The sequence below is a fragment of the Carettochelys insculpta genome, chromosome 11, assembly GCF_033958435.1.
Source record: "Carettochelys insculpta isolate YL-2023 chromosome 11, ASM3395843v1, whole genome shotgun sequence".
In the NCBI taxonomy this organism is placed as follows: domain Eukaryota; kingdom Metazoa; phylum Chordata; order Testudines; family Carettochelyidae; genus Carettochelys; species Carettochelys insculpta.
In genome coordinates, this window is record NC_134147.1 from 27,167,191 (window position 1) to 27,180,279 (window position 13,089).

The 13,089-nt window shown below is 43.8% G+C and overlaps 1 protein-coding gene across 3 annotated transcripts in view; it reads right to left on the reverse strand.

Annotated features, from left to right (window-relative positions):
• The window catches only part of SEC61A1 (SEC61 translocon subunit alpha 1), a 94,963-nt gene extending 91,368 nt beyond the window's left edge, over positions 1 to 3,595 (reverse strand). The window contains exon 1 of one of the 3 annotated variants that reach the window (XM_075005679.1): positions 3,497 to 3,595. The gene's annotated coding sequence lies outside the window, so the exon portion shown is untranslated. Of the gene's footprint in view, positions 1 to 3,430 lie in introns of all 3 variants that reach the window. The other 2 variants (XM_075005678.1, XM_075005681.1) reach the window with 2 other exon arrangements.
• Positions 3,596 to 13,089: the final 9,494 nt, after the last annotated feature.

The following is a 13,089-nucleotide window of genomic DNA, read 5'->3' on the forward strand; positions in this document are numbered from 1 at the left end:
ACGTCAAAGTAGCACACATCGAAATAGGGATGCCAGGCACAGCTGCAGACAGGGTCACAGGGCGGACTCAACAGCCAGCCGCTCCCTTAAAGGGCCCCTCCCAGACACAGTTGCACTAAACAACACAAGATACACAGAGCTGACAACTGGTTGCAGACCCTGTGCCTGCAGCATAGATCCCCAGCTGCCGCAGAAGCAGCCAGAAGCCCTGGGCTAAGGGCTGCTGCCCACGGTGACCATAGAGCCCCGCAGGGGCTGGAGAGAGAGCATCTCTCAACCCCCCAGCTGATGGCCGCCATGGAGGACCCAGCAATTTCGACATTGCGGGACGCGGATCGTCTACATGGTCCCTACTTCGACGTTGAACGTCGAAGTAGGGCGCTATTCCTATCTCCTCATGAGGTTAGCGACTTCGACGTCTCGCCGCCTAACGTCGAAGTTAACTTCGAAATAGCGCCCGACGCGTGTAGACGCGACGGGCGCTATTTTGAAGTTGGTGCCGCTACTTCGAAGTAGCGTGCACGTGTAGACACAGCTCAGATATAAGATAGAGAGGCCTTCAGGCCAGCCCTACAATCTAAAGGATACGAAGGTTGTACAAAGCCTCCTATGTCTCATCTTCCTTTGGGTTCTAACCAAGCACTGCTCAGTCAAAGCCGAGAATTAGGGCCTTTGCCTGCACATTCTTTATGTTTTCTAGCAATATATTGGTTACGCATGCTTTTATGCCTGATCGAGCATAAAATCAGTATTAAGATTATATTATAAGACGTGTTTAGAATCCCAATATTATATTACTGTACAACAGCCTTTAGACATTGTCGTTATGGGCTTTATTTTCTATAAAACCTCCACCTGAATGTATTAGGAGCCCAAGTCCCACAGTGATTTAAGAATTCACTGTGACTTAGGCTCCTAAATCACACAGGCATTTTTGAAAATATGGTCCATAAGGCCTAATCCAAGCCCCAGTGAAGTCAGAGGAAGGACTCCCATTGATTTCAGTGGGAGCTGGATCAGACCTATAACCAATATGCCTGTTCCTTTCTCTTAGGTGTTTTGCACAGAGTTACTTTGAACTGGAAGAGATGGGGGTGATGAGCCTTTAAACTCTTCTGAGCTTGTACACATTGCAAGTAGAATTTGTCCTTGGGATGAGATTGGCCTATGAAACATACAGTGTGAAAATGCTTCAGTAAGGGTATTTTGCTCATTTCCTCTTTCAAAATCCTGTAGTACATATATATTTTCACCTTGGGGCTGATCCCAGGGAGCATGATCCTAGGCAATATGAGTCCTTACACACCCCACACCCGGATTAGCTTCTGCTAAAAAGATGACTGCTAGACAGGCTTTTGATAGACTCTCCAGTGAGCCTCACAGTGCAAATGGTGTGCATGAAACCAAACAGAATCATTACTGAAAAGCACTATACATGTTCCCTACTGTGAGGAATATAGCTGTGTAACTGTTATGACCCTGTTTGTATGTACTGTACCTTTAAAATGCTAACACTGCTGTCAGCTTCATTTTGTGTTACCTTGGGTCAGATTGTTCTATAGGGAACTAGACATGTGTCTTCCCTTGTGGACACTTACTTTTATTCTTCCTGGTTTTGTTGCTTAAACTGAAGTAAAAATAATTTGGATTTGACATAGCATTTTGCTCTTTGTTTGTAGAGGAACAACATAATGCCTAACAATGGGTTTTTCAGCATTTAACAATGCTGCAAAAACTGTTGGCTGTGTCTTTGATCATTGAACACTTGGCGATACTTTGATTGCTTTTCAAAGGGGTTGTGCTGTGTGTGATCCTGAAAAGATTTGGCATTGAGAGCTGCATTTATTGCCAGCCCAGAGCCCTGAAGTAGAGTTAGATTAATACTCATTCAATCTCAGCAAACACCAGGAATGTGTTTTTCTTTAAAATATTATGGATTCATAAGTACCACAGACCTAGGGGTGATAGGACCAAGTGGACTATCTTTTCAGTGATGCCTTACCCTGATCTTAATTCATGAATACTTGCAAACCCTGGGAAGTCAATAGAGAGATTCCCACTGATTTTAATGGGCATTATATGAGGCACTTTATGAACATAAAAATGAGCACAAGCAAATTCCCAAGTGGGCAGTTTTTGTGAACAGTTTCCAGTCGTACATGAAAATGATATAAGTTATACCCACAATATCCATTTTTGTTCAGTTTGTGTTGCACTTTGCAGATGGTTTTACATATATAAAAATATTTACACAGAGAAGTGACAATACACAAAAAGTGCATGCACACATATTTTGCACATCTAAAATTATATGTTCAGAAAACTAGGTCATTTTTCTAAAACTTGCTGTTAGCTAAATCCATTTTCCAAAGCTCTCTAGTTTCTCTTTTTGATTGTCTAAACATGCTTGAAATACAAGAAAATACTGGAAAGCTTGAAGAAACATTGTTCATATTTTTGCTTTTATAAACTGTTTGGATTATTTTGCAATTACAGTATGTGTAATTTAATGATTTGTATAAACCAGTTTCCACTTACATTTTTTAAATTGGCAGAACTTGTGAAATAATGACAATAACTTGCTTAGTCTTGAAACCTTACTAGCTGGAGCAGTCATTTGGTTAGCAAATATTAGTGTTCTCAGAGTTAACATCTCCTGTCAATCAGTAAGATTCAAATAGCTTGTTAGTTGTGGAACCGGATGACCCCATGACATCAGCATTTCACTAGTTACCATGCAATGTACTTGGATCTATCTTTTCCTGTAACTTTTCCTAGTTTCAGTTTCAGTCAGTGGCAGGCAAATATCACTGTAGGACTACCCCCCACGCCACCACAAACCCATAACCACCCAGCAACATAGCAATCAATCTACAAGAGACCATAATAATACAGGCTATATGCATAACAACCCCACAATTCACAATGGAACACCCATACTAAAAATTCAGTACTGCACAATCTAAGGCACATGAAAATCCTAAAATAGCAGAGCAACTGGTTTTCCAAGAGCTCTCACTTAAAGCAGGATTAGACGTGCATGTCATTTTCAGATTTCTGGAGAGTGCAAAGGTCCCTGTATTGGAGTGCACAGCACAGGGACCCTCAGGTTTCTACATCTTCAAACCATTTTTTTTGCATCTGCTACAAACTCCAAATAGATGTTTGATGTTCTTGGGGTTCCCATATTGATTTCCCTAGGAATAAGTCTAATCTGCCCTGTTTGACCTCTACAGAGAGCCCTATATGGAAGCTAGAGGCCCTTTGTTTCAGCACCTCCTGGGGTGGGGGGGATCCAACAGGTACAAAGGCTTCCATTTATCTGCCAATGGGCCCCAGTTTTGACATCCCTAAAGGGCTTCTAAGAGCCCCACCCCACAACCCTGCCCACACCAGCAACACCCTTGGAACAATCCACAGTAACACTTACTGCATGTGAGCCTCAGCAGTCAGTCCTTTCTCTCTCATGCCTAGAGAGAGCAGTGGATATATCTACCTTTTCCTCTATTGTCCCCGACGCCTCTGGATCTACATATGTTTGGTGAAGTGGGCAAGAGGGGGATGTAGTCAGGCATAAGGGTGAGGAAAACAGGAGTGAAAGAGATACCTCCTATGGTTGCTGCTTATCTGAGAGCCTCATGTGGAAAAAGGGAGCCAGGGGCTATTATTAGGCCTGGCTGAGTTCCTCGCTGTGAGAGGGAGCAGCATTAATGTCACATGCAGAGTGCATGAGGACTAAGTGAAAAGCCTTGGATGGCATTGATGTGTTCCCACTGCCCTCCTTCCATGAGCTAATTGTGTACTTAATATCGATTTTGCAGCCGTCGACATTGGTCCTTGTCTTCACTACAGAATGTTGATGGCAGTACTCCTACTGCCAACTTTCCTTAATCCTTGAGGCTCACAAGGAGTTCTGGGGTTGACATTGATCCTGGAACGCGCACGAAACGGCACCCCAGCAGATTAAACCTAAGTGTTTGATCTGCCGGGGCCAGTGTAGACCTAGCCAAACAGTTTCTTTAGGTGTATGTGCACCACTCCCACTGAGTATGGGCAGCGGGATTTGATCCTGACTGCGTCACCTGTACAGAACAGTCTCTTATTTCTATGTTGCCATTTCCAGTTCCTATACTACAGAGATATGACTTCCTTTTGGCCTTTTTGCCCTCACTCTGCCTCCCAACCACATTCCTCCTGGCTTTTGATGCTCCAACTATTTTGAATATTCATCAGTTTAGGAAAATCCCTGGAAGGCACTGGGGTCATATTATGGGTCTATGCCAACCCACCCATCTCCAACACAGAGGTCTTGTTTGGAGCACAGGACCAAAACACCTCTCTGTTCCAGTTTAAAAATAATTTAAAAAGGAAGGGCTTATTTAGCTATAAGGACATGAGGATCTGATTCTCCTTTCACATTGGTGTAGATCATGAGTAAATCCCCTGAAGTCAAGAGGCCAGGTCAGTGGAGCTATGCTGATTTTACACCAGCTGAAGATATGGGCCAACATAGTTCCACCAATCTAAAACAGTGTAAATTACAGGAGAATGTGAAGGCCCTGGAGTAATCACTTAAATCTTAATATATTTTGAAGCAAGGACAGAAAAAAATATAGCCTCTCAAATGAAGGTCACACAATGGATTAAATTTATGCATACAGTTTTACTTGAAAGGAATATTAAAGCAGGTCTCATGATACTGAAAATCTTTTTCAAGCTCTTTTTTTTAAAAACACTCAGTTGATTAATTGTAATAACTTGGAAAATTGAAACTGAAATATGTTTCCTTATCGAGTTTTTTTTATTCTCCTCCTTGCATTCAGCTTGTTATCACAGGCTTTTTTAAATACACCAGAAAATACACTCAGCCACTCACACCTATTTTGTTGGTTTTTAAGATGTATGTCACAAGGGCCGCGTCTACACGTGCACACTACTTCGAAGTAGCGGCGCCAACTTCGAAATAGCGTCCGTCACGGCTACACGTGCTGGGCGCTATTTCGAAGTTGAAATCGACGTTAGGTGGCAAGACGTTGAAGTCGCTAACCCCATGAGGGGATGGGAATAGCACCCTACTTCGAAGTTGAACATCGAAGTAGGGCACGTGTAGACGATCCGCATCCCGCAACATCGAAATAGCGGGGTCCGCCATGGCGGCCATCAGCTGAGGGGTTGAGAGACGCTCTCTCTCCAGCCCCTGCGGGGCTCTATGGTCACCGTGTGCAGCAGCCCTTAGCCCAGGGCTTCTGGCTGCTGCTGCTGCAGCTGGGGATCCATGCTGCATGCACAGGGTCTGCAACCAGTTGTCGGCTCTGTGGATCTTGTGCTGTTTAGTGCAACTGTGTCTGGGAGGGGCCCTTTAAGGGAGCAGCTTGTTGTTGAGTCCGCCCTGTGACCCTGTCTGCAGCTGTTCCTGGCACCCTTATTTCGATGTGTGCTACTTTGGCATGTAGACGTTCCTTCGCAGTGCCTATTTCGATGTGGTGCTGCCCAACGTCGAAGTTGAACGTCGACGTTGCCAGCCCTGGAGGACGTGTAGATGTTATTCATCAAAATAGACTATTTCGATGTAGCGTGCACGTGTAGACGTAGCCAAGATGTGTAATGCTTTTGAAAAAATATATGTATAATATTACCATAGAATTTTCTAGTTGCAATAAGAAAAAAAAATTAAGCTGGTAAAAGTGTATGCCCGTTCCTCTTTTCTGTTGACCAAACTTCATGCATAGATGGCTGTATAAATAACTAGATTGTTCCTATTAAAACATCAGTTTTATCTTAGAAATAAAAATATCCAGGCTGAAGGAACATTAGATTGGGGGTGAAATGCCACAACTGTGATAAAAGTGAAGCATATCCCTCAAATTGACTTGTTCCCCTTTTAAATGGAATAATTGATAGTATCTTAGTGGTTAACACAGACTGCTTGTGTGATAAATTGTATTTATTTGAACTCATGTTGCTGACATAATAATCATAATCACGTTTCACTTTTGCGTGCATTTCTTGAGCTAATTTGGGTAATGAGACTATTTCATAAAAACACTAACTGAGGCTTTAAAACAAATTTATTTTTGTCACTAATGTAATTCTGAATATTTCTGTTGCAATTAATTGAAAATTAATCAAGGAGCCTGACTCATCAATGTAATGCTGTAGCTTTATGTCAATGTAACTCCACTGAAATCAGAGTGTTTTACCTATGTAAAACTGGAGTAACACAGTGGTGAATCAGGCCCAAGATGTTTCTGCCAAAATTAAAGCTCTTCTTCAGTTTGAACAACTGTCTTCCTCTTTTCATGAAATTGAGTCATAACCCTTCCTTTATGATATCATTAGCTGTGGTCATGGTGATTATAAGTGTAAAAACACTGACTAAAGAGTGGGTGAGAATGTTTATTCTTATCTTCAGCAAAGCAGAAATAACAGCAAAAGAAAAAAGGATAATAAGAAAATTAAGTGTTCTTATAACATTTTTAAATGTACAGGCCTTTACAGGGAGTTGCACATGTTAATGGATTATTTGTGACAAAGACTGATCTTTACACAGAAAGGCAGTTGTACAGGTAAGCATGATCAAGGAGTGGAGACACTGGTTGGGATTGGGGCTTTGGTGTGGAGTTTTGCATGGAACTCTTCATGCAGTACATATTAGCTTCTATGTAAATGGCACGAACAGAGGATTTCCTTTCTGACCATTGCTCACAAGTCATTGCCGAGCTGTGTCGAGCAGATCCTGCCCTCTTTTTTTAAGAAAAATTCACATTGACTCCCAGAGAGTACATTTTGCTGAGCAAAGAGAGCACAGTACATTCATGAATAAATACTATTTTTTTTTGAGTATAGTCTATTTACTATGTATGGGTGTCTTCCATACACAAAGTTTTTCTCTGTGTCATAGTGAGAGGCAGGTAGATACACAAGTAACAGTGAGTTTTAATTGATTTTTGTAAAAGGTTTTTGGTCACTTTTCATACCTGCTTCAGAAATAGTCTCAGAGGAGTAGCTGTGTTAGTCTGTAGCTTCACAAATAACAAGCAGTCCTGCAGCATCTTAAAGACTAACAAATGTATTAGACCCATTTCTACAGATTATTGGAGTAGACAACTAGAATCCAGGGTTTAAAGAGGGCGGGGGAGGCGAAGAAAGGAAGAAAAAGGGGTTGCCTGTCATTAATAGGACCAGTAGATGAAGTAAATGAAGTTAAGTGGGATGTGTGCTGTTCTTGTGAATATCAAAGGTGGGGAAATTGCTTAGAGGCAATCCAAATTGGTGCAGTATGCACACTGAATGGGCAAGTCCAGATTCTCTCTACAGGTAGCCTGCGGTGATGGACTATTTCCTCTCTTCTAGGGCTCAGTCCTTTTCTCTAGGGCATGGCTGGGGCGTGCTACTGTGTCCTGTGAGGAATCATGTACAGCCGGGGTCTCAAACTCAATTTATCTTAGGGCCAGTGCCAGTCCACAGATCCTCCTAGTGCTCAGGCATGCACCTCTCTGCGGCAGGGCTCTGGGGGAAGGGAGTCTCCATGCATTCCTCCCCCCACCCCGTGACTCCCAACCCTACCTCTGGGCCTACTCACTCTCCCACCCCCATGCATCTCCTAGCCCTTCCTCCCATTCCCAGGCAATTTAACACCCCTCCCACCCCCGCCTCCATCACCATTAGCATATTGGGACTAGTGCAGCTTCCAGCTGCTGGCTCTGCACCGCTGCTGGCACACACCTGTAGCCCAGGGAAAGTGTGTGCAGAGCCATCCTGCCAGTAGGATGGTTCAGTGCAGATACCCTCAGCCCCACACTTTGTAGGGGCCTCAACCATTTGATGGATGGGATGGTCACCCATACTCAAGTTAGCCTCTGGGGCTCTGGGTGGTCTGGTGAATGTGGGGGACCCAGCCCTTGCTGCCACCCCACTTCATGTCTCTGGTAATCCGTGAGGCCGCATCCCTCAAGTAGTGTGATAGGTTGCAAAGAGGAGGGTGTGAGAGGAGCAGGGACTGGACTTGGGGGAAGCATACAGGACCCCCACCACCCCAGCCCAGAACTGCAGGGACTCACATGCCAGTGGCCGTGTGCAGGCTGGATTGTGGAACTGCTTGGACAACAGATGGCCCCAGACCATGAGTCTGAGACCCTGATCTACAGCACTGTGGCCCCAGTTCAGCAAGATGTCTAGCTGTAGGCAGGCACTAATCCTATGGAAGACAATGGACAGCTCACATGCTTACAGTTAAGTGCATTAGTGAACCAGGGCCTGTGCGCACACACAGAGTAACTGATTGTTGTACGAATGCCAGCTGAACAGGGAAGGAGCAAGTCAATGCAATATAGTTAGAATTTTGAAAACATTAGAGGGGAGCAGGGGGAATGTGCTTGGCCAAGTATTATTGTCTTTTATATCATCTGAGAGCTTAATAACTGATCCAGTGCTTTAGGTGCTGTGCAAACACAGACTGTTAGTATTAATTATATGTTTTACCAGAGAGACAAGAGTTTGGTGAAAATATATTTTTAAAAAGAAATTACTTGAACAGAGAATTCCAGTTTAATCCTGCTACCTGTTCCCCATTTCAGTCAAAGCACAAACACCAAAAGTTTTGACCTATACTGTAGACTACCATCAATTCTGAACCTGCCACGATCTCCCTGTCCAGGGAGCCAAGACCCTGCAGTCCCTCTGAATTGAAATCTCTTCCTAGCTCCATCAACTTGATTCCTAGGCTGCTGTGCAGATTATGTGGCATGCCAGCCACCCGCTGCTTTTTCATTTAAATAAATGAGAAAGTTGTGGCTAAATTAGCACCCCAGTGGTGGCACTAAGGACAGACACACCAGCTGCCCTGAGGTATGCAGATTGCAGTTTTACACATTAGGGGTTGATGTTTAATTTGTAGGTGTCTTTCTGTCTTTCACAAAAAATGGAGCCTCCAGCACATCCAGGTGACTTTAAAAAAACTAAAACAACCCATATAAGTGTCAAGCATAGCAGCTCTTCTAGGACTTCCTTCCCGATCATTGTGGCTAAGTGGTCATTACTGAGTACTGTGTGCTGGCTGTGGCTTTCTAGCCAAAACCTACACTGACTTTCACAAATGTATAGCTTGAGTAAGGAAGGCAGGACTCGACCTTTAATACATGAAGAAAAATTTTCCTCTTCAAGCCCATACACAGGAATTTCTGGGGTACGGTGCTTTTTCTCTAAATGTAGACCATCCTTCCCACAGCTGGCTCTGCCCCTCTCTCCCGTCCTACCTGCCCTGTCCACTGGGGTCCTTGCTGCCATGCACCTGGGGCTCTCCTAGATACCCCAGCTGCGTGCATTTACCGGGGCTCTCCTGACAGTGCGCATGGCAGGGAAGCAGTGTTTCCTCTCAGATTTTCCATCCGTGGGCAGGGGCCAGGTGGTGGGGCAGGTGGCAGCGGCAGCTGCTGCAGGGATCACCTCTCCCCCTCCCCAGCACTCAGTTCTAAGCCACGCCCTCCCAGGCCACTGAGGCCTCCAGCCACCTGCAGAGAAGTGGGGCTCAGTGGGCCAGGAGGATACAGTGGAGCACAACATGCTGAGTGTAGGGGTGAGGGAGAGGGAGGCTGGACAGAGGTGACCCCTGCAGCTGCTGCTGCCGCTGCCATCCACTGCCTGCTACCCTGCCCCAGGTAATCCCTGGCCAGGTTGGTCAGGGTGGAGGCGAATGGAAAGGGTGGGGACTGTGGTGTGTGTGTGGGGGGTTGCCCTGGGGTCTGCCCCCCAAGGATGGCTGAACATGGCGCATTGGGGGGAGCACACCCCACCCCCATATATGGGCCTTTCTTCCTTGTCCCTCAGCTCAGTGCATGCAGGGATACCACAATCCAGCATCTCAGCATCATGGGTGTTTTTCTGGAAACGACTTAAACTAGCACAAAGAAGAATCGGGAAGTCAGTGAACTAATCAGACAGCAGGAAGAGGACAATTAGACAGGACCGAACAACTTTATATCTTGTGCAGTTGGGAAAGAAATGCAAAGATATTTACAGTATGAAGTTAATGAGTTTTGCAGAAATACACATCTGTCCATCGCTTTTAATGCTTTTATGAAAGCGTAGTATAGATTCAATTGTATTAGACATGCGGGGACCAATTAAGGATCCCACAGCAAAACTAAACTGAAAGTGGGGAAAGGAGGCGCACAGTCTGAAAAAGCAGCTGGAGGCTTCTAAATCCGAAACTATCAGAGGGGTAGCTGTGTTGGTCTGTGCCCACAAAAACAACAAAAAGTCCTGTGGCACCTAATAGACTAACAGATATTTTGGAGTATAAGCTGTCGTGGGCAAAGATCCTCTTTGTCAGATGCAATGTGAGGGCCGTTGCTAACTAGCAACCAGTTGGAATATGTCTACACAGTAAAGAAAGACCCATGATTGGCCCATGCCAGCCAATTTGGGCTCGCATGACTTGAGTCACAAGCTTCAATTCCAAAGGATCCTAGAGCCCAGGCTCAACCCCATGCCTACACGGTAATGAACCAGTCCCACAGCCCAAACCCTGTGAATCTGAGTCATCTGACATGGGCCAGCCATGGGTTTTCATTTGCTGTGTAAACATACCCTAAATGCCCCCTGTGTAAACATATCCTAAATGCCTTCCCTCTTGGAAGAGGAGTACCTGGAGCTTTCCCCAACTCAGCCTTCAGGTCATCACTCTGGAGTTTATTGATGAAACAGAAGATTATGTCCACAAGTCACAAAGGAACAAAGAGTGGTTGTATGGATAAGATAGTTAGGAGACTTGGGGCCAACTTGTCCTGGGTGTAATTCTCTTGGTTCCAATGGAGTTATACTGGGGAAAAATTTGGCCTTGGGTACTGATCCAGGCTCAGCCTAATTTTTCTCCATGACCTTGGGAAAGCCTCTCACATATGTAGGCCTCTGTTCATCATCTGTAAAATGGGTATAGTTACACTTTCCTATATCAAAGGGATTAATTAGTACTGAAAGGGCTGTAGGATCCAATAAGTGAAACACACCAAAAAGGGTCTTTTCCTGTATTCTGAAGTTCTGTAGTACATCACTGCCACAAAATCTACTTCCTGCTGCAGATTTGATAACAGACTCTAAGCTTTAGTTTTAAACAATAGATTTTAAAAATGTTTTGCTTTGAACGAAGACAACCAAACATGAACCAAATTACTGTCTTATTTTAATTTAAGTGTCAGTACTGTTAACTGTTTCACTGCTGATCATTTTGGCAGCAATAGTTAGCTAATTCTGCCTAACTCTAATTGTTGATACTAGAACAGTGCTGGCGCAAAGTTTGCATTAAGAGTGGCTGTGGTGAGTAATTAGGAGGTCCTATTCAATCCCAAAAATTTCAAGTCCCTTCCACTCTTACCCACAAGGAGGAAAAGAAGAAATCCAGCCACTCTCCATGGTCAATGCCTCTGGCTTTCTTCCAACATACAACTGTGTATTGTCCATACAAAAATATATAACAGACTGAAAGTCTCAGGCAATGTAAAATATATTTAAATATCATAAAGGTGAACACCATAAGGGATACTGCAATGAATTCATTATTCTTGCTCACATTTAAAATGAGTAAAAACTTACTTTTTCTGGAGATGCCACAGAATTTCCAGTTTTCTGCAGAATTTACACCTGGAAACCCTCACTTAAACAGGAGCTTTTGCTCGAGAAACTGGGCCCAGCTTGCCACAGTGTACAATAACACAGACATTATATAAAAATGTATTATGATAATTTTTATTCATATAAGGCATAACTAAGAGAAGGAAATGAATTGCTGATTCAAAACCATAAAATTCAGTTTTATGCATATGCTCCTCGTAATAATAAAAAATACTTCAGCATATATAGAGCACACACAATTATAATGAGAACTTCACCCAGCCATCATGTGACTGCTGAATTCATGAATCAAAAGAGAAGGGCAGCTAAAGATGGTTTTTAAAAAAGGTAGATACAGGATGGCCCTCAAGCATGTTGAGCTTTGGCCTGTGGTCATGGACTAGCAGCTCAAACTCTTAGGGGAGAGAAAAAAATGTTTCACATGCAATTAAACAAACCAAAAGAGGACGATAGTGTTATAACTTTGAGCTATTCTCTGCACAAGTGTGCAGTCATATTATACTGAGACATGCTTGGCATTCTCAACAAAAGTCTTAAATCCTGCAAACATTTACTACTGGGATGTTTACTAGTAGGAGGATAATTGTAGTGTTCACAGGATATCAGTCATAAATAAAGTAGTGGGTGTCTACAGGTGTTCAACACTGTGTTTTTTTCCTGAGAAAGTGTAGATATCAGGTAGCAGTAATTCATAGGCAGTGATACCCATGGGACTCATACACAGGGATTACAGAATTTTCCATGAAATTCAGCATGTTACCATACTGCTGTGAAATTCCCTGTTCTGGCCATGGATTCTCCATTTTGCTGCAGCCAATTTCTAGATTCCTTGCAAATCTGCAGATATCTGCTTTATATCCATGGTATCCACATCGCTATCTGTAGCTCATTTTAGTGGCTGCAGATACAAATTTTGTATCTGTGTAGGGCTCTTAACAGTTGGCCGACATTTGGTTCTTTCTGCGGGACAAGAGGAGCTGGCTGAAGCTCTCAGTTTCTTTGCCACTAGTCTCCAGCGATACATACTCAGAGAAGGCAACCCCAACTGGTCAGAAACAGGACTCAGGGCCCCCAACATCATGACAGTGCCTAAAAATTCATGAGGCTTGTTAAAAATTGAGTTTCTATTTGCCTTCTGGTTTTCAAGCCTTTAGGATGCACTGGACTGACCTCTCCAAATTTTACTCTGAAACCATGAGGGCTAGAAATTTTACTTGAAAAAATGAAAACTGAGATTCTATCCTAAATAAATGATTCCAGACCACTATCACCAGACTTGCAATAGAAAGCATTGGATTCTTTTCCATTGGAAGCTGTTGCTCATCACTGGCATGTACAGAAAGGAGGACAGCAGCTCTTCAAGCTTGTCAGGGAAAGCCTTCTCTACCTTTAGAAGATGTGTGCTCTTGCTGGGGGAATGTGGCAGCCAGGAGCTGAGTACATGAGTTGCAGGCTCCAGGC